The sequence below is a fragment of the Lutjanus erythropterus genome, chromosome 15, assembly GCF_056507025.1.
Source record: "Lutjanus erythropterus isolate fLutEry1 chromosome 15, fLutEry1.hap2, whole genome shotgun sequence".
In the NCBI taxonomy this organism is placed as follows: domain Eukaryota; kingdom Metazoa; phylum Chordata; class Actinopteri; order Lutjaniformes; family Lutjanidae; genus Lutjanus; species Lutjanus erythropterus.
This window is the reverse complement of record NC_139331.1, coordinates 19,179,700-19,191,327: the sequence shown is the minus strand read 5'-3', so window position 1 is coordinate 19,191,327 and position 11,628 is coordinate 19,179,700. Positions and strand designations below refer to the sequence as shown.

Here is an 11,628-nt window from a genome sequence, read left to right as displayed (position 1 = left end):
TCTGGCAGTTGTGGTGGCATTGCGGTAGGTGTTTCACCATCTGTTGCCTGGTGGTGCACCTTACTGAGTGACCTCTTCTATTTTGTTTATAAGATAATCATGAATCATGCTTTTTTTTAGTTGCAGAGTTACATATTATACATCTGTTCCACAGTTACATAATATTGTAGGATTTAAATTACCAAAATAAATGATACATTTATAATATTTTTAATAATTATTTTACAAAGCATTGTGGTCTTTACAATAAATGATTAATTTGACTTTACAGCGTGATTATTTGTATCTTACACTTAATCTCAAGCAAGAAACACATGACACATCAAACAGCTTAAGTGCAAATCTTTATTTTTCACACATATACATTCTGTCAGAGGTCTTGGCCATATCTTGCTAGATCTTGTTTTTCTTTATGTTTTTTTAATTGACTACCATGTAATTGGCATTTCTGCATTAACGAGTACTGACAGTCTGTGACTGGAATGTTGTTCTTGAGAACTGCAAGTATGGCTGTGCAATCAGAATGTTTGAAATAATGCATGGTGTGAGAGGTGCTCCAGGTGATCCAGGCAGGGATCAGTTGTTGGTGCCCACCCTGACAGCCTGGGGTCTGTTAGTGAGAAAACTGTGCAACCAGCAGATGAGAGCAGGGAGGACGCTGAGATGGTAGAGTTTGTTGATTATCTGGTAACACTGGATGGTCATTATGATTATTCTTAAAAAGGGAGATACCAATAATAATGCTAATTTGAAAAGCTAAAAGCTTTCGAAAAAAAATAGGTTTTTAGTTTGCTTTCAACAGAGAACACTGTTGCAGCGGTGCTGTAGTTTGAGTAGGTTCATAATGACTGACAGCATCATAAGCTGATTTAGAGTTGATTTTAGGTATAGTGAGGAGAGATGCATTACAGTAATCTAGCCTACTGGAAAAAAAAGTGTGAACCAGCTTTTCAGAGATGAGGTGTATTATATTATAATATTAGTGACTTTTCTCAGCATATTGTTCTAGTGTCTGTATGTTAATACAAAGTGAAAGCCTGATGACTGTAGATGCTTCCAGTCGTCCTCCTCATGCGCCTCTTAATCCTTCTGAAGACTGTAGGGAAATATCAGAGAGTTTAGTTCAGTGATTATTACTGTCATCATAACCAGTAACATGTGGCTTTATGGAATCAGAAGCATCATGGATAAACTATTCAATAATAAATACATGCAAAAGTAAAGGTATAACAATAAATGTTAAAAATTAAATGGGACTGGCTTAAAAAATCTAAAATTATAGTGACAAAAATTAGGCAGACTTTTCCTCTACATTTCCACAACTCCTAGTCGTGAAATATTAACACACTGTACTGTGATTCTTGATTTCACTTTGTGGATTTTTTTGCAAGAAGAAAGCAAAGCAGATGAAATTTACTTAATTGTTTGTAGATTGAAAGAAATTATTTTTGTTTTGTTTTTTACCTCTCTCGTGTATTACTGTCAGTCTCTGGAGGATCCGTGGCGGCATCGTCATTCACATCATGGAAAGGCTGCACAGAACTAGAGTATAACAGTTGCACAGAGAAACAAATAAATATAACAGGTTTAGTCTGTAGTATTAACAGATATTGATAAGAATACTACTAATAAGTGTAACTAACAAGTGTAATTTTCATCCAACTTATTTTATTTTAGCCTATTTTGACCCTCTTTTTTTTTACTTTGTTTTAATCTTTTTAAATCATATTAATGTGTTTATTTTTTTTATCTTATATTTTCATGCCTTTTTATCTTATGTAAAGCCCCTTGCATTGCCTTGTCATTGAAAGGTGCTAAAAAGAAAAAAAAAAAAAAATGCCGTCTAACCTGCCAGAGCCATGTTCTTCATCAGAAGCAGTCTGGCCATGGAAGAAAGCACGTAACAAAACATATAACACACATGATATAAAAATCAATTATTTAAGACCTTATGTTTATATCGTTTTATTTTGAATGTACCCTTAAAGCTGCATGCTGTAAACCTTACTTTTCGAGAAGACATGGGAAATGTTTCATCATCATAGACGACAACACCAGGAAATCCATTAGGATTGTCCACACACTCGACGGAAATCTGCAATATTACCAAAATATATCATGAAAATGAAACCTATCATCTAATGTCAATATTAAGACACCAAGCTGTAACTCTTTTACAGCAAACTACTTGAATTAATGTTGAATTTCTCAATAATATGCTAGCAATACTAAGAAAATGCTAATTTTTCAATGGACCAAAAAGACTCCATTGATTTGTCTATCTGATCTATACACAAAGTTATTCCACATCCGAATACAAACAGTAACTTCCCAAACTGCAGTTTGACGACATAACAAGTATGTTCATTTCGGTCTATTAGCCTAAAAGGTTTACCTCTACGTCCATTTTATCGGGTAACTTCAGTCTCTTCCAGCTCACGTATGTACATCGTCATGGTGTGATTTCATGACAACTACATCACGTGTTCTGTATCCAGTACCGTATTAACTAATGTACAGCAATGCTAAGTGCCAAATAACTACTTAAATAAATACATTGATCCCTTTGTTGAAGATTATTTCTGGTTTCTCATCTAATTTCTGTGAGACTTATAGTAGAATTACAGACAGAAGATAAGTATTATTTTGTCTTACAAACTCAAACATTATTTTTAAAATAATACTCACTGTGAATAATGTAAAAGTACCTCTCTACCTACATAAAAAACACCAAAACTACTTTACTTTAAAGTACATTTCCAGCGAGACTTTCCCTATATGACGATGACGTATGTTTCAACATGTGCTCCCAGACAAAGTACACAAAATTGTTCATCATCCCCAGAATATGAAAAAAAACCTAAAAAAAAAAGAAAAAAACATACCTTTCTTGAGTACAGAATATAGATTACTGATTTTTCATTTTTCTATATGTTTTATTTTGAATGTACTCTTAAAGCTGAATGCTTTAAACCTTACTTGTGGAGAAGACAGGGGAAATGTTTCATCGTCATAGACGACAACACCAGGAAATCCATTAGGATTGTCCACACACTCGATGGAAATCTGCAATATTACCAAAATATATCATGAAAATTAAATCTGTCATCTAATGTCAATATTATGACACCAAGCTGTAACACTTTTACAGCAAACTACTTGAATTAATGTCGAATTTCTCAATAATATGCTAGCAATGCTAAGACAATGCTAATTTTTTTGACGGACCAAAAAGACTCCATCGATTTATCTATCTGATCTATACACAAAGTTATTCCACATCCAAATACAAACAGTAACGTCCCAAACTGCAGTTCGATGACATACCAAATACTCGTACAAGTATGTTCATTTCAGTCTATTAGCCTAAAATGTTTACCTCTACGTCCATTTCATCGGGTAACTTCACTCTCTTCCGGCTCACGTATGTACGTCTTCGTGGTGTGACTTCACTACATCACGTGTTCTGTATCCAGTACCGTATTAACTAATGTACAGCAACACTAAGCGCCAAATAACTACTTAAATAAATACATTGATCCCTTTGTTGAAGATTATTTCTGGTTTCTCATCTCATTTCTGTGAGACTTATAGCAGAATTACAAACAGAAGATAACTATATTATTTTCTCTTACAAACTCAAACATTATTTTTAAAATAATACTCACTGTGAATAATGTAAAAGTACCTCTCTACCTACATAAAAAATACCAAAACTAATTTACTTTAAAGTACATTTCCAGCGAGACTTTCCCTATATGCCGATGACATATGATTCAACATGTGCTCCCAGACAAAGTACACAAAATTGTTCTTCATCACCCCCAGAATATAAAAAAACAAAAAAAAAGAAAAAAGAAAAGAACCCATACCTTTCTTGAGTACAGAATATAGATAACTGATTTTTCATTTTTCCTCTCTTCATGGTGGTTCACATTGGATCATCATCCTCTCCACCGTCTCCTTACTAAAAAACAACAGATGATTAAAATACATCTTCATTGGTTGGTTTAGAGATGCCCATGTCTGTTAGACATCTGTTGAAGATATCTTCTGAATGACACTAAGATCATCACAGCCTGAGAGGCAGCTAAGTCTTCACCTATGGTGAAGAACAAAAATGAAATCTGACTTATGTATTTTCCCCTTTGCATTACACAGATGAACAAGTCAGACTGTTTCACTTCTCAAAGGACACTTTGTAGAGCAGAGCCTCAGACACCCACAAACCTCATTTGCTTAGTATGTGCAATGCACCGGAAAATAAAGATAACTGTGAACTGCTCCCTTTGCCTTGGTTGCTTATAGCAGATTGTTATTACGCTACTCCTTTTAAGTATATGAGGAAAATAACCACTGCTGTCATTATTCTATTAGGGATAGCTGTGTATAAGCATTATTTCTCTGTTTTGTGTTTTGGAAAACTGTAAAATTTGGAAATGATTTGTTAAATAAAAGAGGAAAAAAGTGAGAATATTCTGCAAAAGACATGTACAAGTTCTGTGGGTAACAGTGCATGAAGTGCAGATGTTTAGGACATCTGACTTTCTTATTTCTGCAAGACAATAGGTTTATTGGACACTATATCTGAATACACATCCCTCACACACAGGTACTGTGCACCTGGATGTAAAACTAAAATTTATCTCTAAAATGTAATATTTGCCATTTAAAAAATATGTAACTAACATTGTGACTGTGTGTACATTTTCTGTGCTGTGCATCAGCAATGCAACCAGTTCCAGATGTGCAGAAAATCATGTGAAGTACATGATGCGTGTATGGGTGGTTCCTGAAGTTATGCTCTGTAATAGATCAGTTAGAGTTTTCACACAAACACAAAACCAACACTGAAATCTGTCAAGTATGTTAGAAAAACAATGTTTAACCTAATGCTAAGCTGAACCTACACACTTTAACATACTTCTTGTTTACCACGCTTGATCTGCAGAATAAAACCCAACAGAGTATTTACCAAAAAGACATAAGAACAAAAAAATGGCATGTTTAAATTTCCCACAGTCCTTAATCACTCTCTCTGTTTGTATGAGAGGAAACCTGTGTCACAAATGAAATATTTATGTACCTCAATGGATGGATGTAAAAGATTAGTATGTTCCTATTAGCATGTTATAAGTTCTCTACAGTAAAAAAAAAAACAAAACAAAAAAGAAAAACAACCAACCAACCAACGAAACAAACAAACAAATTTTTGCTATTCATCAGAAGAACAACTGCATCCTGTAGTCACACCACATCCTGTTTTAGTTTCATGCAGTTCTGTGGCTGTACCCAGAACCATTTCTGAAGATCCCTTTTTTTCTAAAAATTGGATTGCCAAGGGTTCTTTATAAGTCTAATGGATCGATTAAGAACTCTTTTTGTTCGTCAAGGATTGTTAAAATCCTAGTGGGCTCTAGCTAAAACCTTTGGAATCTAAAAGGGTTCCTGGTAAAACCTCTGCGTGGGTTCTAGATGAAACCCCTGAAAGACAGAAGGGTTCCCCTGGGTTGGTTCATCTGGGGAGGGCGCACCTCTCACTGGGGGATCTGGGTGAAACCTTTCACAGATGGTTCCATGTATAACCCTTTATGATGGATTCTGGGTAGAGCCCTCTAAGTGGGTTCCAAGTGGATTCTAGTTAGCTCCTTTATTTCAATGAGTGTAATATTAAATCTAAATCCCTTACCTTAATCCTACTCATCATATCTAAGACCCTAACCCTAACATTAAAACTGAGTTTTAACCATCAAACAGCACTTTAAACTTGTGGGGTCACGTATTTTGGTCCCCAGACACCACAGATATAATTAAATAAGGACACACACACACACACACACACACACACACACACACACACACACACACACACACACACCTACATTCAGATTATTTTCCCGTCACTATTTTTAATCAGTTTTCATGAGATGGAAAAATGAATTAAAGTTTGGAATAACTTGGTTGTTAGATCTAGTGAAGGCTTTATAAAATAAGAGCACTAACCCGAGCCATGGCACATTTACAGTTTCAGTTACATGTGATTCTTTTCTGAGCACAAATCTTAGTAGTAATACGGCAAGGAAGTCTTACATGATGTTTTACTTTCACTGAACCATCTGGTGTCAAAACACCAAACGTACAAGTAAACCGAGGACAGGAAGCTGACAATTCTCAGAAATTCTACACTAAAGTGAAATCCAAAAAGCTTTTTGAGAGTGATGTGTTTTTGAAATAATTTTGCTTGTAATTCATTTGATTTTATTATCCTTGATTTATTGTGAATATATTCTATATGAATTATATTTTATTAAATTATACTCTGTTATAAATGTCTTGATTTTCTGCTTTCATTTTGTGTTGCATTTGCATGAACAGTGCTATTAATAAAGTATATGTGTAATAAAGATGTGATGAAACATCCATAATTTTAGCTTTATTTAAGCAGCAGAGTGAAAAAATGTGATATACATGATCACATCTTACATTAAACTTGTATTTTGTATCTTTTGAAGAAAAGAGGAAATAAAGAAAAGGAAATAGATTGCAATTTGAATTGTGTTTGTCTTTATTCATCCACTAGTGCTGTGCAACCCTTTTTTCACCCTGCATGCAGTGGTATAAAGAGTACTGAAAATCTGTACTCAAGTACAAGTACTATTACATTGCTAAAATATTACTCAATTACAAGTAAAAGTATTAGTGTTAGAAAAATACTTAAGTAAAAGTACAAAGTATTCATCAAAAAAAAATACTCAAAGTATTAGTTACTTTTAACCGATGATGTCACCATCACCTCTCCTAAATTTAGTGTGTTTTGCTTTACCAATAGTTAAAACACTAACAATCAATTAATCATTAATAATTGATTTGATACAAAACAAGTGTTTTTTCCCCTCTCATTTTGATTGGCTGTTTTTTGGGGGGGGTTTTGTCTTTTTTTCCTTATTCAGCAAATGTCTCCAGCAGACAAAACAAAGCTAGATGAGGTGCAGTTATTGCCTCGACTATTGATTAAATATCCATGAACACATTTTGAACTGGTTAAATTGTTAATGAAAAATCAATTTAAGATCAGTCATTAACATACTTTTGTTGTTTTGTTTTGTTTGTCCATATGTCCTGGTTTTTTTATTGTCTTGTTTGCTATCAAATCACTTTTTTGGCTACAAAAATGCAGATAAAAGGTCTGGATATTAATTCAAATTGTACTCAGTACTCAAATATGATTTTAAAAGTAACTAAGCAGATTACATGGCATAATGAATACTTAAGTACAAGTAAAAGTACAGACTTGAAAATCTACTCATAAAAGTACAAGTACCCCAAAAAACTATTTAATTACAGTAATTTGAGTATTTGTAATTAATTACTTCCACCCCTGCCTGCATGTTAATGTGTTTTATAGTTCCTTGAATGACCTTGGATCAATCATGTACCTAACAGTATGTACTGGATATGCTGTACATAATACTGTTACTTCAACTTGTGTTCCAGCAGATGTCACTGTTGCTTACCATAACAGTGCCTTCACATGGATTCAATTGACTGCATTATTATGAGTCCACTTTTTCTTTTTCTTTCTTTCTTTCTTCTTTTTTTTTTTTTTTTTTTTTTTTACAGACAATGACAACATAAAACAAAGTAATGAGGTTCACTATACAATTTATGGCCATTCAAATTGCAGTAGTAGCATCAGTGTGTTGTAAACCATCAATCAGTCAATCAATCATCAAAGCTTGCTACGATGTTTTCAGTCAAGTCTCTCTATATTTTATTTTCATATGAATAAAAAATACAAATAAGAATACACAACCTTTATTGTTCACAATCTTGAAATTTGCTTTTTGGTTTCACCATGAAACATGTCGTGAAAATACAATACATGCATAATCATAAAAAGTACAACTTACAACAGAGAATACCCATCATCTCAGCACACACATCCATAAAAATACAGCTCAAAATACACAAGTCCATACAATACACCACATTTCATTCACTGCAGCAATGTCAGGAGCACTAAACTGTACCCACGTCTGCCAGATCCTAATTTCATTTATTACCTTGACAGCACCTGGGACGAAGGATTTCTTGGAGATATTTCTGTTTGCTATCAGTGATCTATAACGCCTGACAGAGGGTAAAAGTTCAAACTCATTGTACAGACGATGAGAAGGGTCATTAATAATTCTGTCAGCTTTACTTCTTGAGATTATTCCGCTGAGGCACAGATGTGTAAATTATATACCAACATTGGATCAACAGTATCACGTACTTTCACTCACACAAACACACACACACACACAGGACTGGAACATTATAGGTTTATTTTGTTGTGAGCAGCAGACTAATCTGACAGCGCTAATCAGGGATTACACTGCACACTGAGGTGAAAAGGTCAAAACACACACATACTGCGCATTTATGGGGATGAATTCATTTTGTTACACAAACATGAATGCATTCAGATTTAGATTTTCTCAGGCACAAACAAGACAAAGTTTTTTTTTCTGCTAATAGAATCCATTTAGCTTCATATGTATGTGTTGCATTAGCAGAAATGTTATGCAACATTCATGAGCTACATTTATATAGATTAATACAGACAGGAAGACAAACAGACACACACAGACATGCTTTTCTGACTTTCTTCTTATCTTCAAATGATCTAAAAGAGAATGAACAACACTGCATGTTGCTGATACAGTAAATGCTCTGAAATGCAGACCACAGCCATGTTGTGTTTGGTTTCATCAAACATACCGAACATTTTGTTTCCTGTTTTCAAAGTTATGGAAGATGTAACAGCCTCTACATTGTAAATACAAGGACAGGAACATTAAGTTTAATTACCAAGCTCACCTAACTCAGTTTTTATCAACTTGTTATTAACACATATTTTAAATAAGTTACTTGTACTTTGTGGTCGAAAAAGCTGCCAAACTGAGTGTACTTGACTCCCACCTGCAGCCCTTTGCTGCATGTCATCCCCCCCTCTCCTCACCCCATTTCCTGTCTGCTCTTCAGCTGTCCTATGTAATAAAGGCAAAAAAAAACAAAAAAAAAACGAAAAAAATAAACCAAGTAATTAGATGTTATGCTATGCTACATTACTCTTGTACTTAAGTATCCCACAAATTAGATCGCGGCTCGGTCGTCGCTTCCTGTGTCTGATCGGCACCTGACCTCGCCACAAAATTTTTGGCCTGCCGTATAATTTTGATGTCTCACTGTGAAACATGAGATTGAGAAGTGGCACCAGGAAGAGTCTGTTGATGGCCTGCCAGCCAGTAATATTTTTCTCTTGCTGAAAGCCAACCAGACCACCAAAAAACAGATTTTTGTTTTGTTGTGCCAACTGTCCTCCCACTAAGAAGTTGCACCTGATAGCCTGCTGTTTCGCTAGCGCTGCAGGCTAAGTTAGTATGACTGAACATTATTACCAGACATTTTGACTGCCAAGTTTTTACTTCATCCTTTTTAAATACATTTCACCAGATAAAACCAGCAAATACCAGCCGTCGGAAATCTTACAGCCTTTCATTCATTATACTGCAGACCTCTATTATAAAGCTGCTTGCTAAAATATCCTCACAAAAAGCCTGTGGTTTACTTTATTTTTATTTCTACAATGATCTGAAAACTGAAAAGACTGTAGCTAACTCACCCAAACTTTGTAAACTTTATTCTTTACCTTGAAGTTCAGTAAGCACTGTCCTCTGTCAAGGAGTTTGGTTAATGTCCAACAGTCGCTGCATAAAATGATGGAACTCACAGTGAGTGACAGGCACTTTGCATTTGAAAGAAAAAAAAATCAACATAAAATGTTTGTTCTGTGGTTGTAAGAAAGAAGATTAGCTGGGATTACATAAATACATATTGTTAAGGAAAAAATGCACAATTTATTGCATTTTAAACAAATGCAGATTAAGTCCAGGACTGCATTTTTTTTAAAGTAGAGATAAAATCATAATTTTTCTCGTTAACATCATAGATATGATACCGTTACCTTTACAACCTCCCAACTGATAACTGATGAACTGATAAAATTGTGTTAAAAGAACAGTGTTTTTTCTGTACCTGTAGAACCGAGACTTTAACTCTGTTAAAAACAAGGGTGTCAGCAGTTAAGATTTGTGATCCAGCCTGAAGCCTGAAGCCTGTTTTTTCTTATGTAACATGATGAGGAGTGTTATTTCACTAAACCTTGACATATCCACTCCACTAAATCCGGCTAGAATTTAGGCATTTCCTGTTAACAAAACTGATGACATCTGCTTCCCAAGGATTTGCAATGCTGCTGAACGCTCCCTTTAGACAAAACATGGAGAAGCACTAATCTGAGCTTGAATTATTTTACATTTTCTAATGTTATAAAATGGAAATTTTAAAGGGTGAGTTCAACAAATGCGCTGCAAGTTGAGGCAGAAATCACAGTTGATTGAATTTGTGTGTTTTGCACAGTTTTTACAAAACTGATAACTGCCACAAGATATCAGTTATTCAGAATAATAAGATAATTAGATTGAAGGACCAATCTCCCTACAAAATATCAATCAGGTTCATTTCATGCAGCTGCACAGAGCTTTGAGAAAAGAATCAAACAAAAAAAATTGGGATAACTGAAATTCATAATAAGTTGTTCCATGACAGCCTGATACCAACCAGGAAATATTTTTCTTAAACATTGTATGCCACACTAAAACAGAATATGAACTGAATTACTAGGGTCTCTGAGTGTTTTATTATTTTAATATATATTTTACTTGCAGGCTGCATTTTACAAAATACATTTGTGCTTAACCAAGTTACCACAAATGAATTACATATTACTAACAGACAATATATTGTGTATTTTTTTAACCACTTAATTTTTATTTGATCTATTTTTATTTTATTTATCTAATTGTTAGTTCCAAATGGATTTCAATATATATTATAGTATGACTGTATTCGTAACTCTTTGTAAACATCTGTTTATTAATTTTGAAAAGTAGTCTAGAAATGTAGCAGAACAAATCCATGAGCATCAACAAAAAACAACAAAAGAGAAGAAAAAACATGTCACCACAGAAGAGGAGATGATTAACAAAATTTATCACATAAGGTTAAAAGTATTGACTCATATGACACCAGTTAGACCAAATCTATTCAAGTGGTGGCCTGTGGGCAGAACTGGCTCTTCAACGGCCTCAATTTGGCCCTGTGATCATTTATATATGAAAAACGTATAAATTAATAATTTCTTCAAATTAGAAAGAGGCCAAATAGTACCAAAAAAAAAAAAAAAATAAATAAAATAAATAAAAAATAAGAGGCAAAAGAACAAAGATGCAACATTGTGTTTATATAAACAACAAGCTACTTCTAAACTATGATTGTATAGGTGCATTATTTTTTCCTGTCCTTTTGTACAGAATTGTTAATTATGCACAAAGTCAAAGTATAAAGTAAAGTGCAGAAAACATTTAAAAGCTGGATTATTTTAGGCGTTTAAAGATCAAATCTGACCCTTTTTAAAAAGTAATTAAATAGGCCTGTGTTAGACGATTACATTAACTTTCTGTTACTTTTGGGTAACGCCAATACCAAACTGTGAAATTGTTTCGCCTGAAAAAATGTTTTATG

The 11,628-nt window shown here is 34.0% G+C and overlaps 1 long non-coding RNA gene across 1 annotated transcript; it reads right to left on the bottom strand.

The window, feature by feature from the left end:
- Window positions 1-337: 337 nt before the first annotated feature.
- On the bottom strand, window positions 338-1,979 carry LOC146314321 (uncharacterized). Its single transcript, XR_014771939.1, has 3 exons — window positions 1,849-1,979; window positions 1,465-1,542; window positions 338-1,096 (listed from the first exon to the last, which is right to left on the bottom strand). It is a non-coding gene; the product is annotated as an uncharacterized LOC146314321 (long non-coding RNA).
- Window positions 1,980-11,628: the final 9,649 nt, after the last annotated feature.